General features: G+C 37.0%; 22 non-coding genes across 22 annotated transcripts; all 22 read right to left on the bottom strand.

Moving 5' to 3' along the window:
* Positions 1 to 258: 258 nt before the first annotated feature.
* LOC134849760 (5S ribosomal RNA) lies at positions 259 to 377 on the bottom strand. The gene has a single exon (XR_010163767.1). It is a non-coding gene; the product is annotated as a 5S ribosomal RNA (ribosomal RNA).
* A 1,161-nt stretch (positions 378 to 1,538) lies between these two features.
* Positions 1,539 to 1,657, bottom strand: LOC134849108 (5S ribosomal RNA). The gene has a single exon (XR_010163148.1). It is a non-coding gene; the product is annotated as a 5S ribosomal RNA (ribosomal RNA).
* A 1,159-nt stretch (positions 1,658 to 2,816) lies between these two features.
* On the bottom strand, positions 2,817 to 2,935 carry LOC134849107 (5S ribosomal RNA). The gene has a single exon (XR_010163147.1). It is a non-coding gene; the product is annotated as a 5S ribosomal RNA (ribosomal RNA).
* Positions 2,936 to 3,910: 975 nt separating this feature from the next.
* LOC134849749 (5S ribosomal RNA) lies at positions 3,911 to 4,029 on the bottom strand. The gene has a single exon (XR_010163756.1). It is a non-coding gene; the product is annotated as a 5S ribosomal RNA (ribosomal RNA).
* Positions 4,030 to 5,189: 1,160 nt separating this feature from the next.
* On the bottom strand, positions 5,190 to 5,308 carry LOC134848987 (5S ribosomal RNA). The gene has a single exon (XR_010163034.1). It is a non-coding gene; the product is annotated as a 5S ribosomal RNA (ribosomal RNA).
* Positions 5,309 to 6,471: 1,163 nt separating this feature from the next.
* LOC134849104 (5S ribosomal RNA) lies at positions 6,472 to 6,590 on the bottom strand. Its single transcript, XR_010163144.1, has one exon. It is a non-coding gene; the product is annotated as a 5S ribosomal RNA (ribosomal RNA).
* Positions 6,591 to 8,115: 1,525 nt separating this feature from the next.
* LOC134849737 (5S ribosomal RNA) lies at positions 8,116 to 8,234 on the bottom strand. The gene has a single exon (XR_010163746.1). It is a non-coding gene; the product is annotated as a 5S ribosomal RNA (ribosomal RNA).
* A 1,157-nt stretch (positions 8,235 to 9,391) lies between these two features.
* On the bottom strand, positions 9,392 to 9,510 carry LOC134849725 (5S ribosomal RNA). Its single transcript, XR_010163735.1, has one exon. It is a non-coding gene; the product is annotated as a 5S ribosomal RNA (ribosomal RNA).
* Positions 9,511 to 10,669: 1,159 nt separating this feature from the next.
* LOC134850183 (5S ribosomal RNA) lies at positions 10,670 to 10,788 on the bottom strand. The gene has a single exon (XR_010164154.1). It is a non-coding gene; the product is annotated as a 5S ribosomal RNA (ribosomal RNA).
* Positions 10,789 to 11,948: 1,160 nt separating this feature from the next.
* LOC134849713 (5S ribosomal RNA) lies at positions 11,949 to 12,067 on the bottom strand. The gene has a single exon (XR_010163724.1). It is a non-coding gene; the product is annotated as a 5S ribosomal RNA (ribosomal RNA).
* Positions 12,068 to 13,227: 1,160 nt separating this feature from the next.
* On the bottom strand, positions 13,228 to 13,346 carry LOC134849702 (5S ribosomal RNA). The gene has a single exon (XR_010163713.1). It is a non-coding gene; the product is annotated as a 5S ribosomal RNA (ribosomal RNA).
* Positions 13,347 to 14,506: 1,160 nt separating this feature from the next.
* Positions 14,507 to 14,625, bottom strand: LOC134848961 (5S ribosomal RNA). Its single transcript, XR_010163009.1, has one exon. It is a non-coding gene; the product is annotated as a 5S ribosomal RNA (ribosomal RNA).
* Positions 14,626 to 15,785: 1,160 nt separating this feature from the next.
* On the bottom strand, positions 15,786 to 15,904 carry LOC134850182 (5S ribosomal RNA). Its single transcript, XR_010164153.1, has one exon. It is a non-coding gene; the product is annotated as a 5S ribosomal RNA (ribosomal RNA).
* Positions 15,905 to 17,061: 1,157 nt separating this feature from the next.
* On the bottom strand, positions 17,062 to 17,180 carry LOC134849690 (5S ribosomal RNA). The gene has a single exon (XR_010163702.1). It is a non-coding gene; the product is annotated as a 5S ribosomal RNA (ribosomal RNA).
* A 1,156-nt stretch (positions 17,181 to 18,336) lies between these two features.
* On the bottom strand, positions 18,337 to 18,455 carry LOC134848938 (5S ribosomal RNA). The gene has a single exon (XR_010162988.1). It is a non-coding gene; the product is annotated as a 5S ribosomal RNA (ribosomal RNA).
* Positions 18,456 to 19,613: 1,158 nt separating this feature from the next.
* LOC134849678 (5S ribosomal RNA) lies at positions 19,614 to 19,732 on the bottom strand. Its single transcript, XR_010163691.1, has one exon. It is a non-coding gene; the product is annotated as a 5S ribosomal RNA (ribosomal RNA).
* A 1,159-nt stretch (positions 19,733 to 20,891) lies between these two features.
* LOC134849013 (5S ribosomal RNA) lies at positions 20,892 to 21,010 on the bottom strand. The gene has a single exon (XR_010163058.1). It is a non-coding gene; the product is annotated as a 5S ribosomal RNA (ribosomal RNA).
* Positions 21,011 to 22,172: 1,162 nt separating this feature from the next.
* LOC134849012 (5S ribosomal RNA) lies at positions 22,173 to 22,291 on the bottom strand. Its single transcript, XR_010163057.1, has one exon. It is a non-coding gene; the product is annotated as a 5S ribosomal RNA (ribosomal RNA).
* Positions 22,292 to 23,452: 1,161 nt separating this feature from the next.
* On the bottom strand, positions 23,453 to 23,571 carry LOC134849011 (5S ribosomal RNA). The gene has a single exon (XR_010163056.1). It is a non-coding gene; the product is annotated as a 5S ribosomal RNA (ribosomal RNA).
* A 1,162-nt stretch (positions 23,572 to 24,733) lies between these two features.
* On the bottom strand, positions 24,734 to 24,852 carry LOC134849010 (5S ribosomal RNA). The gene has a single exon (XR_010163055.1). It is a non-coding gene; the product is annotated as a 5S ribosomal RNA (ribosomal RNA).
* A 1,157-nt stretch (positions 24,853 to 26,009) lies between these two features.
* LOC134849665 (5S ribosomal RNA) lies at positions 26,010 to 26,128 on the bottom strand. Its single transcript, XR_010163679.1, has one exon. It is a non-coding gene; the product is annotated as a 5S ribosomal RNA (ribosomal RNA).
* Positions 26,129 to 27,288: 1,160 nt separating this feature from the next.
* Positions 27,289 to 27,407, bottom strand: LOC134849653 (5S ribosomal RNA). The gene has a single exon (XR_010163667.1). It is a non-coding gene; the product is annotated as a 5S ribosomal RNA (ribosomal RNA).
* Positions 27,408 to 27,435: the final 28 nt, after the last annotated feature.

Below are 27,435 nucleotides of genomic sequence, written 5' to 3'. Positions count from 1 at the left end.
CATCACCGAAATTCAAAAGGCTATAACTCAAAGACCCCAAAAGTTATCTCCATTATTTTTGACCTATCAGCAGCTGATTGTACACAAAATTGATACTGCAAAAAAAATTTCGATTTTCTTTTGTTTTGGCCAAAATTTGACCCATTGAAAATTTTTGCACCACGCTCGATTAGGCTTAACTTTTTGACATCACCGAAATTTAAACAGCAATAACTCTTAGCGCATAAAAGTAAAAGAATTACTTTTGCTTTAAATAAAAGCCTACAACACCTGGTGTTCCCAGGCGGTCTCCCATCCAAGTACTAACCAGGCCCAATGTTGCTTAACTTCGGTGATCGGACGAGAACCGGTGCATTCAACATGGTATGGTCGTAGGCATTTGAGTTACTCCGCTTTCATTTATATCCTTACTAGCTTATGTCTATGTACATTACTTTTAAAACACTCGCCCTCGCGCGAAAGTAAAAATATGCTCTTATACCATGTAAAATTTTGCACGCTCACGTTATAATTTATGCATTTCAAACAAAAAACTGAAAATTGACATTGTTTGGAATTTTTTTGGCCCAATGTGTTTTATGGCCAAATCAGCTGGTCAAAACCTATGGAGCGTGTACAAGGTGCCTTGAATGACCATCTATGGCATGATAGCCGCACATCCACTGTAAGTGGCATATGATTGAATACCAGCTAGGATACTGTCAGTTGCTTTTAGCCTACTTGTTGTGATAAACTTATTAAATAGGTAAGTATTCAAATCTATTTGATAAGTTTTCTTTGAATGCACTCTGAGACAGCGGAGGGCAGCCCAATTCTCTTGAAAAATGCAAGAAAAAAAATTGCACTAACTTAAAAGTTAGCTTTTAGGCCGATTTTCGTCCAAAATGGCCGAAATTCGGGTCCCCCCAAATTTTCAACTGATGATTACTCCACGTACACTTGAGCTACAAACGTCGTGTTGGGCTCGTTGGAATTGTCCTGAGCTCAAATTTTTGAAACAAGATGAGAAAAATGAACTTTGAAAGAAAGAAAAAATAAAAATTTTGAAAATTTCATTTTTTGCACCACGCTCGAATAGGCTTAATTTTTTGGTATCACCGAGATTTCAAAAGCTTATAACTTTGTGTTGGACCAACGAAATTGGTTCATTTTCTCAGTATCCCAAGATTTGACTATGATCTTGTGATCCAAATAATAAAATTTGGAAAATTTCAAATTTTTAGGCAAGTTATGGCCGTTCGCGCAATTCACCAGGCTCGATTGGGCTTATTTTTTTGAAATCACCGAAATTCAAAAGGCTATAACTCAAAGACCCCAAAAGTTATCTCCATTATTTTTGACCTATCAGCAGCTGATTGTACACAAAATTGATACTGCAAAAAAACATTTTCGGTTTTCTTTTGTTTTGGCCAAAATTTGACCCATTGAAAATTTTTGCACCACGCTCGATTAGGCTTAACTTTTTGACATCACCGAACTTTAAACAGCAATAACTCTTAGCGCATAAAAGTAAAAGAATTACTTTTGCTTTAAATAAAAGCCTACAGCACCTGGTGTTCCCAGGCGGTCTCCCATCCAAGTACTAACCAGGCCCAATGTTGCTTAACTTCGGTGATCGGACGAGAACCGGTGCTTTCAACATGGTATGGTCGTAGTCATTTGAGTTACTCCGCTTTCATTTATATCCTTACAAGCTTATTTCTATGTACATTACTTTTAAAACACTCGCCCTCGCGCGAGAGTAAAAATATGCTCTTATACCATGTAAAATTTTCCACGCTCACGTTATAATTTATGCATTTCAAACAAAAAACTGAAAATTGACATTGTTTGGAATTTTTTTGGCCCAATGTGTTTTATGGCCAAATCAGCTGGTCAAAACCTATGGAGCGTGTACAAGGTGCCTTGAATGACCATCTATGGCATGATAGCCGCACATCCACTGTAAGTGGCATATGATTGAATACCAGCTAGGATACTGTCAGTTGCTTTTAGCCTACTTGTTGTGATAAACTTATTAAATAGGTAAGTATTCAAATCTATTTGATAAGTTTTCTTTGAATGCACTCTGAGACAGCGGAGGGCAGCCCAATTCTCTTGAAAAATGCAAGAAAAAAAATTGCACTAACTTAAAAGTTAGCTTTTAGGCCGATTTTCGTCCAAAATGGCCGAAATTCGGGTCCCCCCAAATTTTCAACTGATGATTACTCCACGTACACTTGAGCTACAAACGTCGTGTTGGGCTCGTTGGAATCGTCCTGAGCTCAAATTTTTGAAACAAGATGAGAAAAATGAACTTTGAAAGAAAAAAAAATAAAAATTTTGAAAATTTCATTTTTTGCACCACGCTCGAATAGGCTTAATTTTTTGGTATCACCGAGATTTCAAAAGCTTATAACTTTGTGTTGGACCAACGAAATTGGTTCATTTTCTCAGTATCCCAAGATTTGACTATGATCTTGTGATCCAAATAATAAAATTTGGAAAATTTCAAATTTTTAGGCAAGTTATGGCCGTTCGCGCAATTCACCAGGCTCGATTGGGCTTATTTTTTTGAAATCACCGAAATTCAAAAGGCTATAACTCAAAGACCCCAAAAGTTATCTCCATTATTTTTGACCTATCAGCAGCTGATTGTACACAAAATTGATACTGCAAAAAACATTTTCGGTTTTCTTTTGTTTTGGCCAAAATTTGACCCATTGAAAATTTTTGCACCACGCTCGATTAGGCTTAACTTTTTGACATCACCGAACTTTAAACAGCAATAACTCTTAGCGCATAAAAGTAAAAGATTTACTTTTGCTTTAAATAAAAGCCTACAGCACCTGGTGTTCCCAGGCGGTCTCCCATCCAAGTACTAACCAGGCCCAATGTTGCTTAACTTCGGTGATCGGACGAGAACCGGTGCTTTCAACATGGTATGGTCGTAGTCATTTGAGTTACTCCGCTTTCATTTATATCCTTACAAGCTTATTTCTATGTACATTACTTTTAAACCACTCGCCCTCGCGCGAGAGTAAAAATATGCTCTTATACCATGTAAAATTTTGCACGCTCACGTTATAATTTATGCATTTCAAACAAAATACTGAAAATTGACCTTGTTTGGAATTTTTTTGGCCCAATGTGTTTTATGGCCAAATCAGCTGGTCAAAACCTATTGAGCGTGTACAAGGTGCCTTGAATGACCATCTATGGCATGATAGCCGCACATCGACTGTAAGTGGCATATGATTGAATACCAGCCAGGATACTGTCAGTTGCTTTTAGCCTAATTGTTGTGATAAACTTATTAAATAGGTAAGTATTCAAATCTATTTGATAAGTTTTCTTTGAATGCACTCTGCGACAGCGGAGGGCAGCCCAATTCTCTTGAAAAATGCAAGAAAAAAAATTGCACTAACTTAAAAGTTAGCTTTTAGGCCGATTTTCGTCCAAAATGGCCGAAATTCGGGTCCCCCCAAATTTTCAACTGATGATTACTCCACGTACACTTGAGCTACAAACATCGTTTTGGGCTCGTTGGAATTGTCCTGAGCTCAAATTTATGAAACAAGATGAAAAAAATGAACTTTGAACGAAAAAAAAAACAAAAATTTTGAAAATTTCATTTTTTGCACCACGCTCGATTAGGCTTAACTTTTTGGTATCACCGAGATTCAAAAGGCTATAACTCAAAGACCCCAAAAGTTATCTCCATTATTTTTGACCTATCAGCAGTTGATTGTACACAAAATTGATACTGCAAAAGAAATTTTTCGGTTTTCTTTTGTTTTGGCCAAATTTTGACCCATTGAAAATTTTTGCACCACGCTCGATTAGGCTTAACTTTTTGACAACACCGAACTTTAAACAGCAATAACTCTTAGCGCATAAAAGTAAAAGAATTACTTTTGCTTTAAATAAAAGCCTACAACACCTGGTGTTCCCAGGCGGTCTCCCATCCAAGTACTAACCAGGCCCAATGTTGCTTAACTTCGGTGATCGGACGAGAACCGGTGCATTCAACATGGTATGGTCGTAGGCATTTGAGTTACTCCGCTTTCATTTATATCCTTACTAGCTTATGTCTATGTACATTACTTTTAAAACACTCGCCCTCGCGCGAAAGTAAAAATATGCTCTTATACCATGTAAAATTTTGCACGCTCACGTTATAATTTATGCATTTCAAACAAAAAACTGAAAATTGACATTGTTTGGAATTTTTTTGGCCCAATGTGTTTTATGGCCAAATCAGCTGGTCAAAACCTATGGAGCGTGTACAAGGTGCCTTGAATGACCATCTATGGCATGATAGCCGCACATCGACTGTAAGTGGCATATGATTGAATACCAGCCAGGATACTGTCAGTTGCTTTTAGCCTACTTGTTGTGATAAACTTATTAAATAGGTAAGTATTCAAATCTATTGGATAAGTTTTCTTTGAATGCACTCTGAGACAGCGGAGGGCAGCCCAATTCTCTTGAAAAATGCAAGAAAAAAAATTGCACTAACTTAAAAGTTAGCTTTTAGGCCGATTTTCGTCCAAAATGGCCGAAATTCGGGTCCCCCCAAATTTTCAACTGATGATTACTCCACGTACACTTGAGCTACAAACGTCGTGTTGGGCTCGTTGGAATTTTCCTGAGCTCAAATTAATGAAACAAGATGACAAAAATGAACTTTGAACGAAAAAAAAACAAAAATTTTGAAAATTTAATTTTTTGCACCACGCTCGATTAGGCTTAACTTTTTGGTGTCACCGAGATTTCGAAAGCTTATAACTTTGTGTTGGACCGACGAAATTGGTTCATTTTCTCAGTCTCCCAAGATTTGACTATGATCTTGTGATCCAAATAATAAAATTTGGAAATTTTCAAATTTTTAGGCAAGTTATGGCCGTTCGCGCAATTCACCAGGCTCGATTGGGCTTATTTTTTTGATATCACCGAAATTCAAAAGGCTATAACTCAAAGACCCCAAAAGTTATCTCCATTATTTTTGACCTATCAGCAGCTGATTGTAGACAAAATTGATACTGCAAAAAAACATTTTCGGTTTTCTTTTGTTTTGGCCAAAATTTGACCCATTGAAAATTTTTGCACCACGCTCGATTAGGCTTAACTTTTTGACATCACCGAACTTTAAACAGCAATAACTCTTAGCGCATAAAAGTAAAAGAATTACTTTTGCTTCAAATAAAAGCCTACAGCACCTGGTGTTCCCAGGCGGTCTCCCATCCAAGTACTAACCAGGCCCAATGTTGCTTAACTTCGGTGATCGGACGAGAACCGGTGCATTCAACATGGTATGGTCGTAGGCATTTGAGTTACTCCGCTTTCATTTATATCCTTACTAGCTTATGTCTATGTACATTACTTTTAAAACACTCGCCCTCGCGCGAGAGTAAAAATATGCTCTTATACCATGTAAAATTTTGCACGCTCACGTTATAATTTATGCATTTCAAACAAAATACTGAAAATTGACATTGTTTGGAATTTTTTTGGCCCAATGTGTTTTATGGCCAAATCAGCTGGTCAAAACCTATGGAGCGTGTACAAGGTGCCTTGAATGACCATCTATGGCATGATAGCCGCACATCCACTGTAAGTGGCATATGATTGAATACCAGCCAGGATACTGTCAGTTGCTTTTAGCCTAATTGTTGTGATAAACTTATTAAATAGGTAAGTTTTCAAATCTATTTGATAAGTTTTCTATAAATGCACTCTGCGACAGCGGAGGGCAGCCCAATTCTCTGAAAAATGCAAGAAAAAAAATTGCATTAACTTAAAAGTTAGCTTTTAGGCCGATTTTCGTCCAAAATGGCCGAAATTCGGGTCCCCCCAAATTTTCAACTGATGATTACTCCACGTACACTTGAGCTACAAACGTTGTTTTGGGCTCGTTGGAATCGTCCTAAGCTCAAATTTACGAAACAAGATGAAAAAAATGAACTTTGAACGAAAAAAAAAACAAAAAAAATTTTGAAAATTTCATTTTTTGCATCACGCTCGATTAGGCTTAACTTTTTGGTATCACCGAGATTTCAAAAGCTTATAACTTTGTGTTGGACCGACGAAATTGGTTCATTTTCTCAGTCCCCCAAGATTGGACTATGATCTTGTGATCTAAATAATAAAATTTGGAAATTTTAAAATTTTTGGGCAAGTTATGGCCGTTCGCGCAATTCACCAGGCTCGATTGGGCTTATTTTTTTGACATCACCGAAATTCAAAAGGCTATAACTCAAAGACCCCAAAAGTTATCTCCATTATTTTTGACCTATCAGCAGCTGATTGTACACAAAATTGATACTGCAAAAAAAAAATTCGGTTTTCTTTTGTTTTGGCCAACATTTGACCCATTGAAAATTTTTGCACCAAGCTCGATTAGGCTTAACTTTTTGACATCACCGAAATTTAAACAGCAATAACTCTTAGCGCATAAAAGTAAAATATTTACTTTTGCTTTAAACAAAAAGCCTACAACACCTGGTGTTCCCAGGCGGTCTCCCATCCAAGTACTAACCAGGCCCAATGTTGCCTAACTTCGGTGATCGGACGAGAACCGGTGCATTCAACATGGTATGGTCGTAGGCATTTGAGTTACTCCGCTTTCATTTATATCCTTACTAGCTTATGTCTATGTACATTACTTTTAAAACACTCGCCCTCGCGCGAGAGTAAAAATATGCTCTTATACCATGTAAATTTTTGCACGCTCACGTTATAATTTATGCATTTCAAACAAAATACTGAAAATTGACATTGTTTGGAATTTTTTTGGCCCAATGTGTTTTATGGCCAAATCAGCTGGTCAAAACCTATGGAGCGTGTACAAGGTGCCTTGAATGACCATCTATGGCATGATAGCCACACATCCACTGTAAGTGGCATATGATTGAATACCAGCCAGGATACTGTCAGTTGCTTTTAGCCTAATTGTTGTGATAAACTTATTAAATAGGTAAGTATTCAAATCTATTTGATAAGTTTTCTTTGAATGCACTCTGCGACAGCGGAGGGCAGCCCAATTCTCTTGAAAAATGCAAGAAAAAAAATTGCACTTAGCTTTTAGGCCGATTTTCGTCCAAAATGGCCGAAATTCGGGTCCCCCTAAATTTTCAACTGATGATTACTCCACGTACACTTGAGCTACAAACGTCGTTTTGGGCCCGTTGGAATTTTCCTGAGCTCAAAATTGTGAAACAAGATGAAAAAAATGAACTTTTAACGAAAAAAAAAACAAAAATTTTGAAAATTTCATTTTTTGCACCACGCTCGATCAGGCTTAACTTTTTGGTATCACCGAGATTTCAAAAGCTTATAACTTTGTGTTGGACCGACGAAATTGGTTCATTTTCTCAGTCCCCCAAGATTTGACTATGATCTTGTGATCCAAATAATAAAATTTGGAAATTTTAAAATTTTTGGGCAAGTTATGGCCGTTAGCGCAATTCACCAGGCTCGATTGGGCTTATTTTTTTGACATCACCGAAATTCAAAAGGCTATAACTCAAAGACCCCAAAAGTTATCTCCATTATTTTTGACCTATCAGTAGCTGATTGTACACAAAATTGATACTGCAAAAGAAATTTTTCGGTTTTCTTTTGTTTTGGCCAAAATTTGATCCATTGAAAATTTTTGCACCACGCTCGATTAGGCTTAACTTTTTGGTATCACCGAGATTTCAAAAGCTTATAACTTTGTGTTGGACCGACGAAATTGGTTCATTTTCTCAGTCCCCCAAGATTTGACTATGATCTTGTGTTCCAAATAATAAAATTTGGATATTTTAAAATTTTTAGGCAAGTTATGGCCGTTAGCGCAATTCACCAGGCTCGATTGGGCTTATTTTTTTGACATCACCGAAATTCAAAATGCTATAACTCAAAGACCCCAAAAGTTATCTCAATTATTTTTGACCTATCAGCAGCTGATTGTACACAAAATTGATACTGCAAAAGAAATTTTTCGGTTTTCTTTTGTTTTGGCCAAACTTTGACCCATTGAAAACTTTTGCACCACGCTCGATTAGGCTTAACTTTTTGACATCACCGAACTTTAAACAGCAATAACTCTTAGCGCATAAAAGTAAAAGAATTACTTTTGCTTTAAATAAAAGCCTACAACACCTGGTGTTCCCAGGCGGTCTCCCATCCAAGTACTAACCAGGCCCAATGTTGCTTAACTTCGGTGATCGGACGAGAACCGGTGCATTCAACATGGTATGGTCGTAGGCATTTGAGTTACTCCGCTTTCATTTATATCCTTACTAGCTTATGTCTATGTACATTACTTTTAAAACACTCGCCCTCGCGCGAGAGTAAAAATATGCTCTTACACCATGTAAAATTTTGCACGCTCACGTTATAATTTATGCATTTCAAACAAAATACTGAAAATTGACATTGTTTGGAATTTTTTTGGCCAAAATGTGTTTTATGGCCAAATCAGCTGGTCAAAACCTATGGAGCGTGTACAAGGTGCCTTGAATGACCATCTATGGCATGATAGCCGCACATCCACTGTAAGTGGCATATGATTGAATACCAGCCAGGATACTGTCAGTTGCTTTTAGCCTAATTGTTGTGATAAATTATTAAATAGGTAAGTATTCAAATCTATTTGATAAGTTTTCTTTGAATGCACTCTGCGACAGCGGAGGGCAGTCCAATTCTCTTGAAAAATACAAGAAAAAAAATTGCACTAACTTAAAAGTTAGCTTTTAGGCCGATTTTCTCCAAAATGGCCGAAATTCGGGTCCCCCAAATTTTCAACTGATGATTACTCCACGTACACTTGAGCTACAAACGTCGTTTTGGGCTCGTTGGAATTTTTCTGAGCTCAAATTTATGAAACGAGATGAAACAAATGAACTTTGAACGAAAAAAAAACAAAAATTTTGAAAATTTCATTTTTTGCACCACGCTCGATTAGGCTTAACTTTTTGGTATCACCGAGATTTCAAAAGCTTATAACTTTGTGCTGGAACGACGAAATTGGTTCATTTTCTCAGTCCCCCAAGATTGGACTATGATCTTGTGATCCAAATAATAAAATTTGGAAATTTTAAAACTTTTGGGCAAGTTATGGCCGTTAGCGCAATTCACCAGGCTCGATTGGGCTTATTTTTTTGACATCACCGAAATTCAAAAGGCTATAACTCAAAGACCCCAAAAGTTATCTCCATTATTTTTGACCTATCAGCAGCTGATTGTACACAAAATTGATACTGCAAAAAAAAAATTCGGTTTTTTTTTGTTTTGGCCAAAATTTGACCCATTGAATATTTTTGCACCACGCTCGATTAGGCTTAACTTTTTGACATCACCGAACTTTAAACAGCAATAACTCTTAGCGCATAAAAGTAAAAGAATTACTTTTGCTTTAAATAAAAGCCTACAACACCTGGTGTTCCCAGGCGGTCTCCCATCCAAGTACTAACCAGGCCCAATGTTGCTTAACTTCGGTGATCGGACGAGAACCGGTGCATTCAACATGGTATGGTCGTAGGCATTTGAGTTACTCCGCTTTCATTTATATCCTTACTAGCTTATGTCTGTGTACATTACTTTTAAAACACTCGCCCTCGCGCGAAAGTAAAAAATATGCTCTTATACCATGTAAAATTTTGCACGCTCACGTTATAATTTATGCATTTCAAACAAAATACTGAAAATTGACATTGTTTGGAATTTTTTTGGCCCAATGTGTTTTATGGCCAAATCAGCTGGTCAAAACCTATGGAGCGTGTACAAGGTGCCTTGAATGACCATCTATGGCATGATAGCCGCACATCCACTGTAAGTGGCATATGATTGAATACCAGCCAGGATACTGTCAGTTGCTTTTAGCCTAATTGTAGTGATAAACTTATTAAATAAGTAAGTATTCAAATCTATTTGATAAGTTTTCTTTGAATGCACTCTGCGACAGCGTAGGGCAGCCCAATTCTCTTGAAAAATGCAAGAAAAAAAATTGCACTAACTTAAAAGTTAGCTTTTAGGCCGATTTTCTCCAAAATGGCCGAAATTCGGGTCCCCCCAAATTTTCAACTGATGATTACTCCACGTACACTTGAGCTACAAACGTCGTTTTGGGCTCGTTGGAATTGTCCTGAGCTCAAATTTATGAAACAAGATGAAAAAAATGAACTTTGAACGAAAAAAAAACAAAAATTTTGAAAATTTCATTTTTTGCACCACGCTCGATTAGGCTTAACTTTTTGGTATCACCGAGATTTCAAAAGCTTATAACTTTGTGTTGGACAGACGAAATTGGTTCATTTTCTCAGTCTCCCAAGATTTGACTATGATCTTGTGATCCAAATAATAAAATTTGGAAATTTTAAAATTTTTGGGCAAGTTATGGCCGTTCGCGCAATTCACCAGGCTCGATTGGGCTTATTTTTTTGAAATCACCGAAATTCAAAAGGCTATAACTCAAAGACCCCAAAAGTTATCTCCATTATTTTTGACCTATCAGCAGCTGATTGTACACAAAATTGATACTGCAAAAAAAAAATTCGGTTTTTTTTTGTTTTGGCCAAAATTTGACCCATTGAATATTTTTGCACCACGCTCGATTAGGCTTAACTTTTTGACATCACCGAACTTTAAACAGCAATAACTCTTAGCGCATAAAAGTAAAAGAATTACTTTTGCTTTAAATAAAAGCCTACAACACCTGGTGTTCCCAGGCGGTCTCCCACCCAAGTACTAACCAGGCCCAATGTTGCTTAACTTCGGTGATCGGACGAGAACCGGTGCATTCAACATGGTATGGTCGTAGGCATTTGAGTTACTCCGCTTTCATTTATATCCTTACTAGCTTATGTCTGTGTACATTACTTTTAAAACACTCGCCCTCGCGCGAAAGTAAAAAATATGCTCTTATACCATGTAAAATTTTGCACGCTCACGTTATAATTTATGCATTTCAAACAAAATACTGAAAATTGACATTGTTTGGAATTTTTTTGGCCCAATGTGTTTTATGGCCAAATCAGCTGGTCAAAACCTATGGAGCGTGTACAAGGTGCCTTGAATGACCATCTATGGCATGATAGCCGCTCATCCACTGTAAGTGGCATATGATTGAATACCAGCCAGGATACTGTCAGTTGCTTTTAGCCTAATTGTAGTGATAAACTTATTAAATAGGTAAGTATTCAAATCTATTTGATAAGTTTTCTTTGAATGCACTCTGCGACAGCGTAGGGCAGTCCAATTCTCTTGAAAAATGCAAGAAAAAAAATTGCACTAACTTAAAAGTTAGCTTTTAGGCCGATTTTCTCCAAAATGGCCGAAATTCGGGTCCCCCCAAATTTTCAACTGATGATTACTCCACGTACACTTGAGCTACAAACGTCGTTTTGGGCTCGTTGGAATTGTCCTGAGCTCAAATTTATGAAACAAGATGAAAAAAATGAACTTTGAACGAAAAAAAAACAAAAATTTTGAAAATTTCATTTTTTGCACCACGCTCGATTAGGCTTAACTTTTTGGTATCACCGTGATTTCAAAAGCTTATAACTTTGTGTTGGACAGACGAAATTGGTTCATTTTCTCAGTCTCCCAAGATTTGACTATGATCTTGTGATCCAAATAATAAAACTTGGAAATTTTAAAATTTTTGGGCAAGTTATGGCCGTTCGCGCAATTCACCAGGCTCGATTGGGCTTATTTTTTTGAAATCACCGAAATTCAAAAGGCTATAACTCAAAGACCCCAAAAGTTATCTCCATTATTTTTGACCTATCAGCAGCTGATTGTACACAAAATTGATACTGCAAAAAAAAAAATTCGGTTTTTTTTTGTTTTGGCCAAAATTTGACCCATTGAATATTTTTGCACCACGCTCGATTAGGCTTAACTTTTTGACATCACCGAACTTTAAACAGCAATAACTCTTAGCGCATAAAAGTAAAAGAATTACTTTTGCTTTAAATAAAAGCCTACAACACCTGGTGTTCCCAGGCGGTCTCCCATCCAAGTACTAACCAGGCCCAATGTTGCTTAACTTCGGTGATCGGACGAGAACCGGTGCATTCAACATGGTATGGTCGTAGGCATTTGAGTTACTCCGCTTTCATTTATATCCTTACTAGCTTATGTCTGTGTACATTACTTTTAAAACAATCGCCCTCGCGCGAAAGTAAAAAATATGCTCTTATACCATGTAAAATTTTGCACGCTCACGTTATAATTTATGCATTTCAAACAAAATACTGAAAATTGACATTGTTTGGAATTTTTTTGGCCCAATGTGTTTTATGGCCAAATCAGCTGGTCAAAACCTATGGAGCGTGTACAAGGTGCCTTGAATGACCATCTATGGCATGATAGCCGCACATCCACTGTAATTGGCATATGATTGAATACCAGCCAGGATACTGTCAGTTGCTTTTAGCCTAATTGTAGTGATAAACTTATTAAATAGGTAAGTATTCAAATCTATTTGATAAGTTTTCTTTGAATGCACTCTGCGACAGCGTAGGGCAGCCCAATTCTCTTGAAAAATGCAAGAAAAAAAATTGCACTAAATTAAAAGTTAGCTTTTAGGCCGATTTTCTCCAAAATGGCCGAAATTCGGGTCCCCCCAAATTTTCAACTGATGATTACTCCACGTACACTTGAGCTACAAACGTCGTTTTGGGCTCGTTGGAATTGTCCTCAGCTCAAATTTATGAAACAAGATGAAAAAAATGAACTTTGAACGAAAAAAAAACAAAAATTTTGAAAATTTCATTTTTTGCACCACGCTCGATTAGGCTTAACTTTTTGGTATCACCGTGATTTCAAAAGCTTATAACTTTGTGTTGGACAGACGAAATTGGTTCATTTTCTCAGTCTCCCAAGATTTGACTATGATCTTGTGATCCAAATAATAAAATTTGGAAATTTTAAAATTTTTGGGCAAGTTATGGCCGTTCGCGCAATTCACCAGGCTCGATTGGGCTTATTTTTTTGAAATCACCGAAATTCAAAAGGCTATAACTCAAAGACCCCAAAAGTTATCTCCATTATTTTTGACCTATCAGCAGCTGATTGTACACAAAATTGATACTGCAAAAAAAAAAATTCGGTTTTTTTTTGTTTTGGCCAAAATTTGACCCATTGAATATTTTTGCACCACGCTCGATTAGGCTTAACTTTTTGACATCACCGAACTTTAAACAGCAATAACTCTTAGCGCATAAAAGTAAAAGAATTACTTTTGCTTTAAATAAAAGCCTACAACACCTGGTGTTCCCAGGCGGTCTCCCATCCAAGTACTAACCAGGCCCAATGTTGCTTAACTTCGGTGATCGGACGAGAACCGGTGCATTCAACATGGTATGGTCGTAGGCATTTGAGTTACTCCGCTTTCATTTATATCCTTACTAGCTTATGTCAGTGTACATTACTTTTAAAACAATCGCCCTCGCGCGAAAGTAAAAAATATGCTCTTATACCATGTAAAATTTTGCACGCTCACGTTATAATTTATGCATTTCAAACAAAATACTGAAAATTGACATTGTTTGGAATTTTTTTGGCCCAATGTGTTTTATGGCCAAATCAGCTGGTCAAAACCTATGGAGCGTGTACAAGGTGCCTTGAATGACCATCTATGGCATGATAGCCGCACATCCACTGTAAGTGGCATATGATTGAATACCAGCCAGGATACTGTCAGTTGCTTTTAGCCTAATTGTAGTGATAAACTTATTAAATAGGTAAGTATTCAAATCTATTTGATAAGTTTTCTTTGAATGCACTCTGCGACAGCGTAGGGCAGCCCAATTCTCTTGAAAAATGCAAGAAAAAAAATTGCACTAAATTAAAAGTTAGTTTTTAGGCCGATTTTCTCCAAAATGGCCGAAATTCGGGTCCCCCCAAATTTTCAACTGATGATTACTCCACGTACACTTGAGCTACAAACGTCGTTTTGGGCTCGTTTGAATTGTCCTGAGCTCAAATTTATGAAACGAGATGAAAAAAAATGAACTTTGACGAAAAAAAAAACAAAAATTTTGAAAATTTCGTTTTTTGCACCACGCTCGATTAGGCTTAACTTTTTGGTATCACCGAGATTTCAAAAGCTTTTAACTTTGTGTTGGAACGACGAAATTGGTTCATTTTCTCAGTCTCCCAAGATTTGACTATGATCTTGTGATCCAAATAATAAAATTTGGAAATTTTAAAATTTTTGGGCAAGTTATGGCCGTTCGCGCAATTCACCAGGCTCGATTGGGCTTATTTTTTTGAAATCACCGAAATTCAAAAGGCTATAACTCAAAGACCCCAAAAGTTATCTCCATTATTTTTGACCTATCAGCAGCTGATTGTACACAAAATTGATACTGCAAAAAAAAAATTCGGTTTTTTTTTGTTTTGGCCAAAATTTGACCCATTGAATATTTTTGCACCACGCTCGATTAGGCTTAACTTTTTGACATCACCGAACTTTAAACAGCAATAACTCTTAGCGCATAAAAGTAAAAGAATTACTTTTGCTTTAAATAAAAGCCTACAATACCTGGTGTTCCCAGGCGGTCTCCCATCCAAGTACTAACCAGGCCCAATGTTGCTTAACTTCGGTGATCGGACGAGAACCGGTGCATTCAACATGGTATGGTCGTAGGCATTTGAGTTACTCCGCTTTCATTTATATCCTTACTAGCTTATGTCTGTGTACATTACTTTTAAAACAATCGCCCTCGCGCGAAAGTAAAAAATATGCTCTTATACCATGTAAAATTTTGCACGCTCACGTTATAATTTATCCATTCAAACAAAATACTGAAAATTGACATTGTTTGGAATTTTTTTGGCCCAATGTGTTTTATGGCCAAATCAGCTGGTCAAAACCTATGGAGCGTGTACAAGGTGCCTTGAATGACCATCTATGGCATGATAGCCGCACATCCACTGTAAGTGGCATATGATTGAATACCAGCCAGGATACTGTCAGTTGCTTTTAGCCTAATTGTAGTGATAAACTTATTAAATAGGTAAGTATTCAAATCTATTTGATAAGTTTTCTTTGAATGCACTCTGCGACAGCGTAGGGCAGCCCAATTCTCTTGAAAAATGCAAGAAAAAAAATTGCACTAAATTAAAAGTTAGTTTTTAGGCCGATTTTCTCCAAAATGGCCGAAATTCGGGTCCCCCCAAATTTTCAACTGATGATTACTCCACGTACAATTGAGCTACAAACGTCGTTTTGGGCTCGTTTGAATTGTCCTGAGCTCAAATTTATGAAACGAGATGAAAAAAAATGAACTTTGAACGAAAAAAAAACAAAAATTTTGAAAATTTCGTTTTTTGCACCACGCTCGATTAGGCTTAACTTTTTGGTATCACCGAGATTTCAAAAGCTTTTAACTTTGTGTTGGAACGACGAAATTGGTTCATTTTCTCAGTCTCCCAAGATTTGACTATGATCTTGTGATCCAAATAATAAAATTTGGAAATTTTAAAATTTTTGGGCAAATTATGGCCGTTCGCGCAATTCACCAGGCTCGATTGGGCTTATTTTTTTGAAATCACCGAAATTCAAAAGGCTATAACTCAAAGACCCCAAAAGTTATCTCCATTATTTTTGACCTATCAGCAGCTGATTGTACACAAAATTGATACTGCAAAAAAAAAATTTCGGTTTTCTTTTGTTTTGGCCAAAATTTGACCCATTGAAAATTTTTGCACCACGCTCGATTAGGCTAAACTTTTTGACATCACCGAACTTTAAACAGCAATAACTCTTAGCGCTTAAAAGTAAAAGAATTACTTTTGCTTTAAATAAAAGCCTACAACACCTGGTGTTCCCAGGCGGTCTCCCACCCAAGTACTAACCAGGCCCAATGTTGCTTAACTTCGGTGATCGGACGAGAACCGGTGCATTCAACATGGTATGGTCGTAGGCATTTGAGTTACTCCGCTTTCATTTATATCCTTACTAGCTTATGTCTATGTACATTACTTTTAAAACACTCGCCCTCGCGCGAGAGTAAAATATGCTCTTATACCATGTAAAATTTTGCACGCTCACGTTATAATTTATGCATTTCAAACAAAATACTGAAAATTGACATTGTTTGGAATTTTTTTGGCCCAATGTGTTTTATGGCCAAATCAGCTGGTCAAAACCTATGGAGCGTGTACAAGGTGCCTTGAATGACCATCTATGGCATGATAGCCGCTCATCCACTGTAAGTGGCATATGATTGAATACCAGCCAGGATACTGTCAGTTGCTTTTAGCCTAATTGTAGTGATAAACTTATTAAATAGGTAAGTATTCAAATCTATTTGATAAGTTTTCTTTGAATGCACTCTGCGACAGCGTAGGGCAGTCCAATTCTCTTGAAAAATGCAAGAAAAAAAATTGCGCTAACTTAAAAGTTAGCTTTTAGGCCGATTTTCTCCAAAATGGCCGAAATTCGGGTCCCCCCAACTTTCAACTGATGATTACTCCACGTACACTTGAGCTACAAACGTCGTTTTGGGCTCGTTGGAATTTTCCTGAGCTCAAATTTATGAAACAAGATGAAAAAAACGAACTTTGAACGAAAAAAAAACAAAAATTTTGAAAATTTCATTTTTTGCACCACGCTCGATTAGGCTTAACTTTTTGGTATCACCGAGATTTCAAAAGCTTATAACTTTGTGTTGGACCGACGAAATTAGTTCATTTTCTCAGTCTCCCAAGATTTGACTATGATCTTGTGATCCAAATAATAAAATTTGGAAATTTTAAAATTTTTGGGCAAGTTATGGCCGTTCACGCAATTCACCAGGCTCGATTGGGCTTATTTTTTTGAAATCACCGAAATTCAAAAGGCTATAACTCAAAGACCCCAAAAGTAATCTCCATTATTTTTAACCTATCAGCAGCTGATTGTACACAAAATTGATACTGCAAAAGAAATTTTTCGGTTTTCTTTTGTTTTGGCCAAAATTTGACCCATTGAAAATTTTTGCACCACGCTCGATTAGGCTTAACTTTTTGACATCACCGAACTTTAAACAGCAATAACTCTTAGCGCATAAAAGTAAAAGAATTACTTTTGCTTTAAATAAAAGCCTACAACACCTGGTGTTCCCAGGCGGTCTCCCATCCAAGTACTAACCAGGCCCAATGTTGCTTAACTTCGGTGATCGGACGAGAACCGGTGCATTCAACATGGTATGGTCGTAGGCATTTGAGTTACTCCGCTTTCATTTATATCCTTACTAGCTTATATCTATGTACATTACTTTTAAAACACTCGCCCTCGCGCGAGAGTAAAAATATGCTCTTATACCATGTAAAATTTTGCACGCTCACGTTATAATTTATGCATTTCAAACAAAATACTGAAAATTGACATTGTTTGGAATTTTTTTGGCCCAATGTGTTTTATGGCCAAATCAGCTGGTCAAAACCTATGGAGCGTGTACAAGGTGCCTTGAATGACCATCTATGGCATGATAGCCGCACATCCACTGTAAGTGGCATATGATCGAATACCAGCCAGGATACTGTCAGTTGCTTTTAGCCTAATTGTTGTGATAAACTTATTAAATAGGTAAGTATTCAAATCTAGTTGATAAGTTTTCTTTGAATACACTCTGCGACAGCGGAGGGCAGCCCAATTCTCTTGAAAAATGCAAGAAAAAAAATTGCACTAACTTAAAAGTTAGCTTTTAGGCCGATTTTCGTCCAAAATGGCCGAAATTCGGGTCCCCCCAAATTTTCAACTGATGATTACTCCACGTAAACTTGAGCTACAAACGTCGTTTTGGGCTCGTTGGAATTTTCCTGAGCTCAAATTTATGAAACAAGATGAAAAAAATGAACTTTGAACGAAAAAAAAACAAAAATTTTGAAAATTTCATTTTTTGCACCACGCTCGATCAGGCTTAAATTTTTGGTATCACCGAGATTTCAAAAGCTCATAACTTTGTGTTGGACCGACGAAATTGGTTCATTTTCTCAGTCCCCCAAGATTTGACTATGATCTTGTGATCCAAATAATAAAATTTGGAAATTTTAAAATTTTTGGGCAAGTTATGGCCGTTCGCGCAATTCACCAGGCTCGATTGGGCTTATTTTTTTGACATCACCGAAATTCAAAAGGCTATAACTCAAAGACCCCAAAAGTTATCTCCATTATTTTTGACCTATCAGCAGCTGATTGTACACAAAATTGATACTGCAAAAAAAATCGGTTTTCTTTTGTTTTGGCCAAAATTTGACCCATTGAAAATTTTTGCACCACGCTCGAATAGGCTTAACTTTTTGACATCACCGAACTTTAAACAGCAATAACTCTTAGCGCATAAAAGTAAAAGAATTAGTTTTGCTTTAAATAAAAGCCTACAACACCTGGTGTTCCCAGGCGGTCTCCCATCCAAGTACTAAACAGGCCCAATGTTGCTTAACTTCGGTGATCGGACGAGAACCGGTGCATTCAACATGGTATGGTCGTAGGCATTTGAGTTACTCCGCTTTCATTTATATCCTTACTAGCTTATGTCTATGTACATTACTTTTAAAACACTCGCCCTCGCGCGAGAGTAAAAATATGCTCTTATACCATGTAAAATTTTGCACGCTCACGTTATAATTTATGCATTTCAAACAAAATACTGAAAATTGACCTTGTTTGGAATTTTTTTGGCCCAATGTGTTTTATGGCCAAATCAGCTGGTCAAAACCTATGGAGCGTGAACAAGGTGCCTTGAATGACCATCTATGGCATGATAGCCGCACATCCACTGTAAGTGGCATATGATTGGATACCAGCCAGGATACTGTCAGTTGCTTTTAGCCTAATTGTTGTGATAAACTTATTAAATAGGTAAGTATTCAAATCTATTTGATAAGTTTTCTTTGAATGCACTCTGCGACAGAGGAGGGCAGCCCAATTCTCTTGAAAAATGCAAGAAAAAAAATTGCACTAACTTAAAAGTTAGCTTTTAGGCCGATGTTCGTCCAAAATGGCCGAAATTCGGGTCCCCCCAAATTTTCAACTGATGATTACTCCACGTACACTTGAGCTACAAACGTCGTTTTGGGCTCGTTGGAATTTTCCTGAGCTCAAATTTATGAAACGAGATGAAAAAAATGAATTTTGAACGAAAAAAAAACAAAAATTTTGAAAATTTCATTTTTTGCACCACGTTCGATTAGGCTTAACTTTTTGGTATCACCGAGATTTCAAAAGCTTATAACTTTGTGTTGGACCGACGAAAGTGGTTCATTTTCTCAGTCCCCCAAGATTTGACTATGATCTTGTGATCCAAATAATAAAATTTGGAAATTTTAAAATTTTTGGGCAAGTTATGGCCGTTCGCGCAATTCACCAGGCTCGATTGGGCTTATTTTTTTGACATCACCGAAATTCAAAAGGCTATAACTCAAAGACCCCAAAAGTTATCTCCATTATTTTTGACCTATCAGCAGCTGATTGTACACAAAATTGATACTGCAAAAAAAAATTCGGTTTTCTTTTGTTTTGGCCAAAATTTGACCCATTGAAAATTTTTGCACCACGCTCGTTTAGGCTAAACTTTTTGACATCACCGAACTTTAAACAGCAATAACTCTTAGCGCATAAAAGTAAAAGAATTACTTTTGCTTTAAATAAAAGCCTACAACACCTGGTGTTCCCAGGCGGTCTCCCATCCAAGTACTAACCAGGCCCAATGTTGCTTAACTTCGGTGATCGGACGAGAACCGGTGCATTCAACATGGTATGGTCGTAGGCATTTGAGTTACTCCGCTTTCATTTATATCCTTAATAGCTTATGTCTATGTACATTACTTTTAAAACACTCGCCCTCGCGCGAGAGTAAAAATATGCTCTTATACCATGTAAAATTTTGCACGCTCACGTTATAATTTCTGCATTTCAAACAAAATACTGAAAATTGACATTGTTTGGAATTTTTTGGCCCAATGTGTTTTATGGCCAAATCAGCTGGTCAAAACCAATGGAGCGTGTACAAGGTGCCTTGAATGACCATCTATGGCATGATAGCCGCACATCCACTGTAAGTGGCATATGATTGAATACCAGCCAGGATACTGTCAGTTGCTTTTAGCCTAATTGTTGTGATAAACTTATTAAATAGGTAAGTATTCAAATCTATTTGATAAGTTTTCTTTGAATGCACTCTGCGACAGCGGAGGGCAGCCCAATTCTCTTGAAAAATGCAAGAAAAAAAATTGCACTAACTTAAAAGTTAGCTTTTAGGCCGATTTTCGTCCAAAATGGCCGAAATTCGGGTCCCCCCAAATTTTCAACTGATGATTACTCCACGTACACTTGAGCTACAAACGTCGTTTTGGGCTCGTTGGAATTGTCCTGAGCTCAAACTTATGAAACAAGATGAAAAAAATGAACTTTGAACGAAAAAAAAACAAAAATTTTGAAAATTTCATTTTTTGCACCACGCTCGATTAGGCTTAACTTTTTGGTATCACCGAGATTTCAAAAGCTTATAACTTTGTGTTGGACCGACGAAATTGGTTCATTTTCTCAGTCCCCCAAGATTTGACTATGATCTTGTGATCCAAATAATAAAATTTGGAAATTTTAAAATTTTTAGGCAAGTTATGGCCGTTCGCGCAATTCACCAGGCTCGATTGGGCTTATTTTTTTGACATCACCGAAATTCAAAAGGCTATAACTCAAAGACCCCAGAAGTTATCTCCATTATTTTTGACTTATCAGCAGCTGATTGTACACAAAACTGATACTGCAAAAGAATTTTTTCGGTTTTCTTTTGTTTTGGCCAAAATTTGACCCATTGAAAATTTTTGCACCACGCTCGATTAGGCTTAACTTTTTGACATCACCGAACTTTAAACAGCAATAACTCTTAGCGCATAAAAGTAAAAGAATTACTTTTGCTTTAAATAAAAGCCTACAACACCTGGTGTTCCCAGGCGGTCTCCCATCCAAGTACTAACCAGGCCCAATGTTGCTTAACTTCGGTGATCGGACGAGAACCGATGCATTCAACATGGTATGGTCGTAGGCATTTGAGTTATTCCGCTTTCATTTATATCATTACTAGCTTATGTCTATGTACATTACTTTTAAAACACTCGCCCTCGCGCGAGAGTAAAAATATGCTCTTATACCAAGTAAAATTTTGCACGCTCACGTTATAATTTATGCATTTCAAACAAAATACTGAAAATTGACATTGTTTGGAATTTTTTTGGCCCAATGTGTTTTATGGCCAAATCAGCTGGTCAAAACCTATGGAGCGTGTACAAGGTGCCTTGAATGACCATCTATGGCATGATAGCCGCACATCCACTGTAAGTGGCATATGATTGAATACCAGCCAGGATACTGTCAGTTTGATTTTAGCCTAATTGTTGTGATAAACTTATTAAATAGGTAAGTATTCAAATCTATTTGATAAGTTTTCTTTGAATGCACTCTGCGACAGCGGAGGGCAGCCCAATTCTCTTGAAAAGTGCAAGAAAAAAAATTGCACTAACTGAAAAGTTAGCTTTTAGGCCGATTTTCGTCCAAAATGGCCGAAATTCGGGTTCCCCCAAATTTTCAACTGATGATTACTCCACGTAAACTTGAGCTACAAACGTCATTTTAGCTCGTTTGAATTGTACTGAGCTCAAATTGATGAAACAAGGTGAAAAAAAAATGAACTTTGATCGAAAAAAAAACTAAAATTTTGAAATTTTCATTTTTTGCACCGCGCTCGATCAGGCTTAACTTTTTGGTATCACCGAGATTTCAAAAGCTTATAACTTTGTGTTGGACCGACGAAATAGGTTCATTTTCTCAGTCGCCCAAGATTTGACTATGATCTTTTGATCCAAATAAAAAAATTTGGAAATTTTAAAATTTTTGGGCAAGTTATGGCCGTTCGCGCAAATCACCAGGCTCGATTGGGCTTATTTTTTTGACATCACCGAAATTCAAAAGGCTATAACTCAAAGACCCCAAAAGTTATCTCCATTATTTTTGACCTATCAGCAGCTGATTGTACACAAAATTGATACTGCAAAAGAAATTTTTCGGTTTTCTTTTGTTTTGGCCAAAATTTGACCCATTGAAAATTTTTGCACCACGCTCGATTAGGCTTAACTTTTTGACATCACCGAACTTTAAACAGCAATAACTCTTAGCGCATAAAAGTAAAAGAATTACTTTTGCTTTAAATAAAAGCCTACAACACCTGGTGTTCCCAGGCGGTCTCCCATCCAAGTACTAACCAGGCCCAATGTTGCTTAACTTCGGTGATCGGACGAGAACCGATGCATTCAACATGGTATGGTCGTAGGCATTTGAGTTATTCCGCTTTCATTTATATCATTACTAGCTTATGTCTATGTACATTACTTTTAAAACACTCGCCCTCGCGCGAGAGTAAAAATATGCTCTTATACCAAGTAAAATTTTGCACGCTCACGTTATAATTTATGCATTTCAAACAAAATACTGAAAATTGACATTGTTTGGAATTTTTTTGGCCCAATGTGTTTTATGGCCAAATCAGCTGGTCAAAACCTATGGAGCGTGTACAAGGTGCCTTGAATGACCATCTATGGCATGATAGCCGCACATCCACTGTAAGTGGCATATGATTGAATACCAGCCAGGATACTGTCAGTTTGATTTTAGCCTAATTGTTGTGATAAACTTATTAAATAGGTAAGTATTCAAATCTATTTGATAAGTTTTCTTTGAATGCACTCTGCGACAGCGGAGGGCAGCCCAATTCTCTTGAAAAATGCAAGAAAAAAAATTGCACTAACTTAAAAGTTAGCTTTTAGGCCGATTTTCGTCCAAAATGGCCGAAATTCGGGTCCCCCAAATTTTCAACTGATGATTACTCCACGTACACTTGAGCTACAAACGTCGTTTTGGGCTCGTTGGAATTGTCCTGAGCTCAAATTTATGAAACAAGATGAAAAAAATGAACTTTGAACGAAAAAAAAAACAAAAATTTTGAAAATTTCATTTTTTGCACCACGCTCGATTAGGCTTAACTTTTTGGTTTCACCGAGATTTCAAAAGCTTATAACTTTGTGTTGGACCGACGAAATTGGTTCATTTTCTCAGTCCCCCAAGATTTGACTATGATCTTGTGATCCAAATAATAAAATTTGGAAATTTTAAAATTTTTGGGCAAGTTATGGCCGTTCGCGCAATTCACCAGGCTCGATTGGGCTTATTTTTTTGACATCACCGAAATTCAAAAGGCTATAACTCAAAGACCCCAGAAGTTATCTCCAATATTTTTGACCTACCAGCAGCTGATTGTACACAAAACTGATACTGCAAAAGAATTTTTTCGGTTTTCTTTTGTTTTGGCCAAAATTTGACCCATTGAAAATTTTTGCACCACGCTCGATTAGGCTTAACTTTTTGACATCACCGAACTTTAAACAGCAATAACTCTTAGCGCATAAAAGTAAAAGAATTATTTTTGCTTTAAATAAAAGCCTACAACACCTGGTGTTCCCAGGCGGTCTCCCATCCAAGTACTAACCAGGCCCAATGTTGCTTAACTTCGGTGATCGGACGAGAACCGATGCATTCAACATGGTATGGTCGTAGGCATTTGAGTTATTCCGCTTTCATTTATATCATTACTAGCTTATGTCTATGTACATTACTTTTAAAACACTCGCTCTCCCGCGAGAGTAAAAATATGCTCTTATACCATGTAAAATTTTGCACGCTCACGTTATAATTTATGCATTTCAAACAAAATACTGAAAATTGACATTGTTTGGAATTTTTTTGGCCCAATGTGTTTTATGGCCAAATCAGCTGGTCAAAACCTATGGAGCGTGTACAAGGTGCCTTGAATGACCATCTATGGAATGTTAGCCGCACATCCACTGTAAGTGGAATATGATTGAATACCAGCCAGGATACTGTCAGTTTGATTTTAGCCTAATTGTTGTGATAAACTTATTAAATAGGTAAGTATTCAAATCTATTTGATAAGTTTTCTTTGAATGCACTCTGCGACAGCGGAGGGCAGCCCAATTCTCTTGAAAAGTGCAAGAAAAAAAATTGCACTAACTGAAAAGTTAGCTTTTAGGCCGATTTTCGTCCAAAATGGCCGAAATTCGGGTCCCCCCAAATTTTCAACTGATGATTACTCCACGTACACTTGAGCTACAAACGTCGTTTTGGGCTCGTTGGAATTGTCCTGAGCTCAAATTTATGAAACAAGATGAAAAAAATGAACTTTGAACGAAAAAAAAAACAAAAATTTTGAAAATTTCATTTTTTGCACCACGCTCGATTAGGCTTAACTTTTTGGTATCACCGAGATTTCAAAAGCTTATAACTTTGTGTTGGACCGACAAAATTGGTTCATTTTCTCAGTCCCCCAAGATTTGACTATGATATTGTGATCCAAATAATAAAATTTGGAAATTTTAAAATTTTTGGGCAAGTTATGGCCGTTCGCGCAATTCACCAGGCTCGATTGGGCTTATTTTTTTGACATCACCGAAATTCAAAAGGCTATAACTCAAAGACCCCAGAAGTTATCTCCAATATTTTTGACCTACCAGCAGCTGATTGTACACAAAACTGATACTGCAAAAGAATTTTTTCGGTTTTCTTTTGTTTTGGCCAAAATTTGACCCATTGAAAATTTTTGCACCACGCTCGATTAGGCTTAACTTTTTGACATCACCGAACTTTAAACAGCAATAACTCTTAGCGCATAAAAGTAAAAGAATTATTTTTGCTTTAAATAAAAGCCTACAACACCTGGTGTTCCCAGGCGGTCTCCCATCCAAGTACTAACCAGGCCCAATGTTGCTTAACTTCGGTGATCGGACGAGAACCGATGCATTCAACATGGTATGGTCGTAGGCATTTGAGTTATTCCGCTTTCATTTATATCATTACTAGCTTATGTCTATGTACATTACTTTTAAAACACTCGCTCTCGCGCGAGAGTAAAAATATGCTCTTATACCAAGTAAAATTTTGCACGCTCACGTTATAATTTATGCATTTCAAACAAAATACTGAAAATTGACATTGTTTGGAATTTTTTTGGCCCAATGTGTTTTATGGCCAAATCAGCTGGTCAAAACCTATGGAGCGTGTACAAGGTGCCTTGAATGACCATCTATGGAATGATAGCCGCACATCCACTGTAAGTGGCATATGATTGAATACCAGCCAGGATACTGTCAGTTTGATTTTAGCCTAATTGTTGTGATAAACTTATTAAATAGGTAAGTATTCAAATCTATTTGATAAGTTTTCTTTGAATGCACTCTGCGACAGCGGAGGGCAGCCCAATTCTCTTGAAAAAGGCAAGAAAAAAAATTGCACTAACTGAAAAGTTAGCTTTTAGGCCGATTTTCGTCCAAAATGGCCGAAATTCGGGTCCCTCCAAATTTTCAACTGATGATTACTCCACGTAAACTTGAGCTACAAACGTCGTTTTGGGCTCGTTGGAATTGTACTGAGCTCAAATTTATGAAACAAGATGAAACAAAATGAACTTTGAACGAAAAAAAAAACAAAAATTTTGAAATTTTCATTTTTTGCACCACGCTCGATCAGGCTTAACTTTTTGGTATCACCGAGATTTCAAAAGCTTATAACTTTGTGTTGGACCGACGAAATTGGTTCATTTTCTCAGTCCCCCAAGATTTGACTATGATCTTGTGATCCAAACAAAAAAAATTGGAAATTTTAAAATTTTTGGGCAAGTTATGGCCGTTCGCGCAAGGCTCGATTGGGCTTATTTTTTTGACATCACCGAAATTCAAAAGGCTATAACTCAAAGACCCCAAAAGTTATCTCCTTTATTTTTGACCTATCAGCAGCTGATTGTACACAAAATTGATACTGCAAAAGAAATTTTTCGGTTTTCTTTTGTTTTTGGCCAAAATTTGACCCATTGAAAATTTTTGCACCACGCTCGATTAGGCTTAACTTTTTGACATCACCGAACTTTTAACAGCAATAACTCTTAGCGCATAAAAGTAAAAGAATTACTTTTGCTTTAAATAAAAGCCTACAACACCTGGTGTTCCCAGGCGGTCTCCCATCCAAGTACTAACCAGGCCCAATGTTGCTTAACTTCGGTGATCGGACGAGAACCGGTGCATTCAACATGGTATGGTCGTAGGCATTTGAGTTACTCCGCTTTCATTTATATCCTTACTAGCTTATGTCTATGTACATTACTTTTAAAACACTCGCCCTCGCGCGAGAGTAAAAATATGCTCTTATACCATGTAAAATTTTGCACGCTCACGTTATAATTTATGCATTTCAAACAAAATACTGAAAATTGACATTGTTTGGAATTTTTTTGGCCCAATGTGTTTTATGGCCAAATCAGCTGGTCAAAACCTATGGAGCGTGTACAAGGTGCCTTGAATGACCATCTATGGCATGATAGCCGCACATCCACTGTAAGTGGCATATGATTGAATACCAGCCAGGATACTGTCAGTTGCTTTTAGCCTAATTGTTGTGATAAACTTATTAAATAGGTAAGTATTCAAATCTATTTGATAAGTTTTCTTTGAATGCACTCTGCGACAGCGGAGGGCAGCCCAATTCTCTTGAAAAATGCAAGAAAAAAAATTGCACTAACTTAAAAGTTAGCTTTTAGGCCGATTTTCGTCCAAAATGGCCGAAATTCGGGTCCCCCCAAACTTTCAACTGATGATTACTCCACGTACACTTGAGCTACAAACGTCGTTTTGGGCTCGTTGGAATTGTCCTGAGCTAAAATTTTTGAAACAAGATGAAAAAAATGAACTTTGAACGAAAAAAAAACAAAAATTTTGAAAATTTCATTTTTTGCACCACGCTCGATTAGGCTTAATTTTTTGGTATCACCGAGATTTCAAAAGCTTATAACTTTGTGTTGGAATGACGAAATTGGTTCATTTTCTCAGTCCCCCAAGATTTGACTATGATCTTGTGATCTAAATAATAAAATTTGGAAATTTTAAAATTTTTGGGCAAGTTATGGCCGTTCGCGCAATTCACCAGGCTCGATTGGGCTTATTTTTTTGACATCACCGAAATTCAAAAGGCTATAACTCAAAGACCCCAAAAGTTATCTCCATTATTTTTGACCTATCAGCAGCTGATTGTACACAAAATTGATACTGCAAAAGAAATTTTTCGGTTTTCTTTTGTTTTGGCCAAAATTTTACCCATTGAAAATTTTTGCACCACGCTCGATTAGGCTTAACTTTTTGACATCACCGAACTTTAAACAGCAATAACTCCTAGCGCATAAAAGTAAAAGAATTACTTTTGCTTTAAATAAAAGCCTACAACACCTGGTGTTCCCAGGCGGTCTCCCATCCAAGTACTAACCAGGCCCAATGTTGCTTAACTTCGGTGATCGGACGAGAACCGGTGCATTCAACATGGTATGGTCGTAGGCATTTGAGTTACTCCGCTTTCATTTATAT

Source organism: Symsagittifera roscoffensis, chromosome 6, assembly GCF_963678635.1.
Source record: "Symsagittifera roscoffensis chromosome 6, txSymRosc1.1, whole genome shotgun sequence".
In the NCBI taxonomy this organism is placed as follows: Eukaryota; Metazoa; Xenacoelomorpha; order Acoela; family Convolutidae; genus Symsagittifera; species Symsagittifera roscoffensis.
This window is presented reverse-complemented; position numbering and strand designations above follow the sequence as displayed.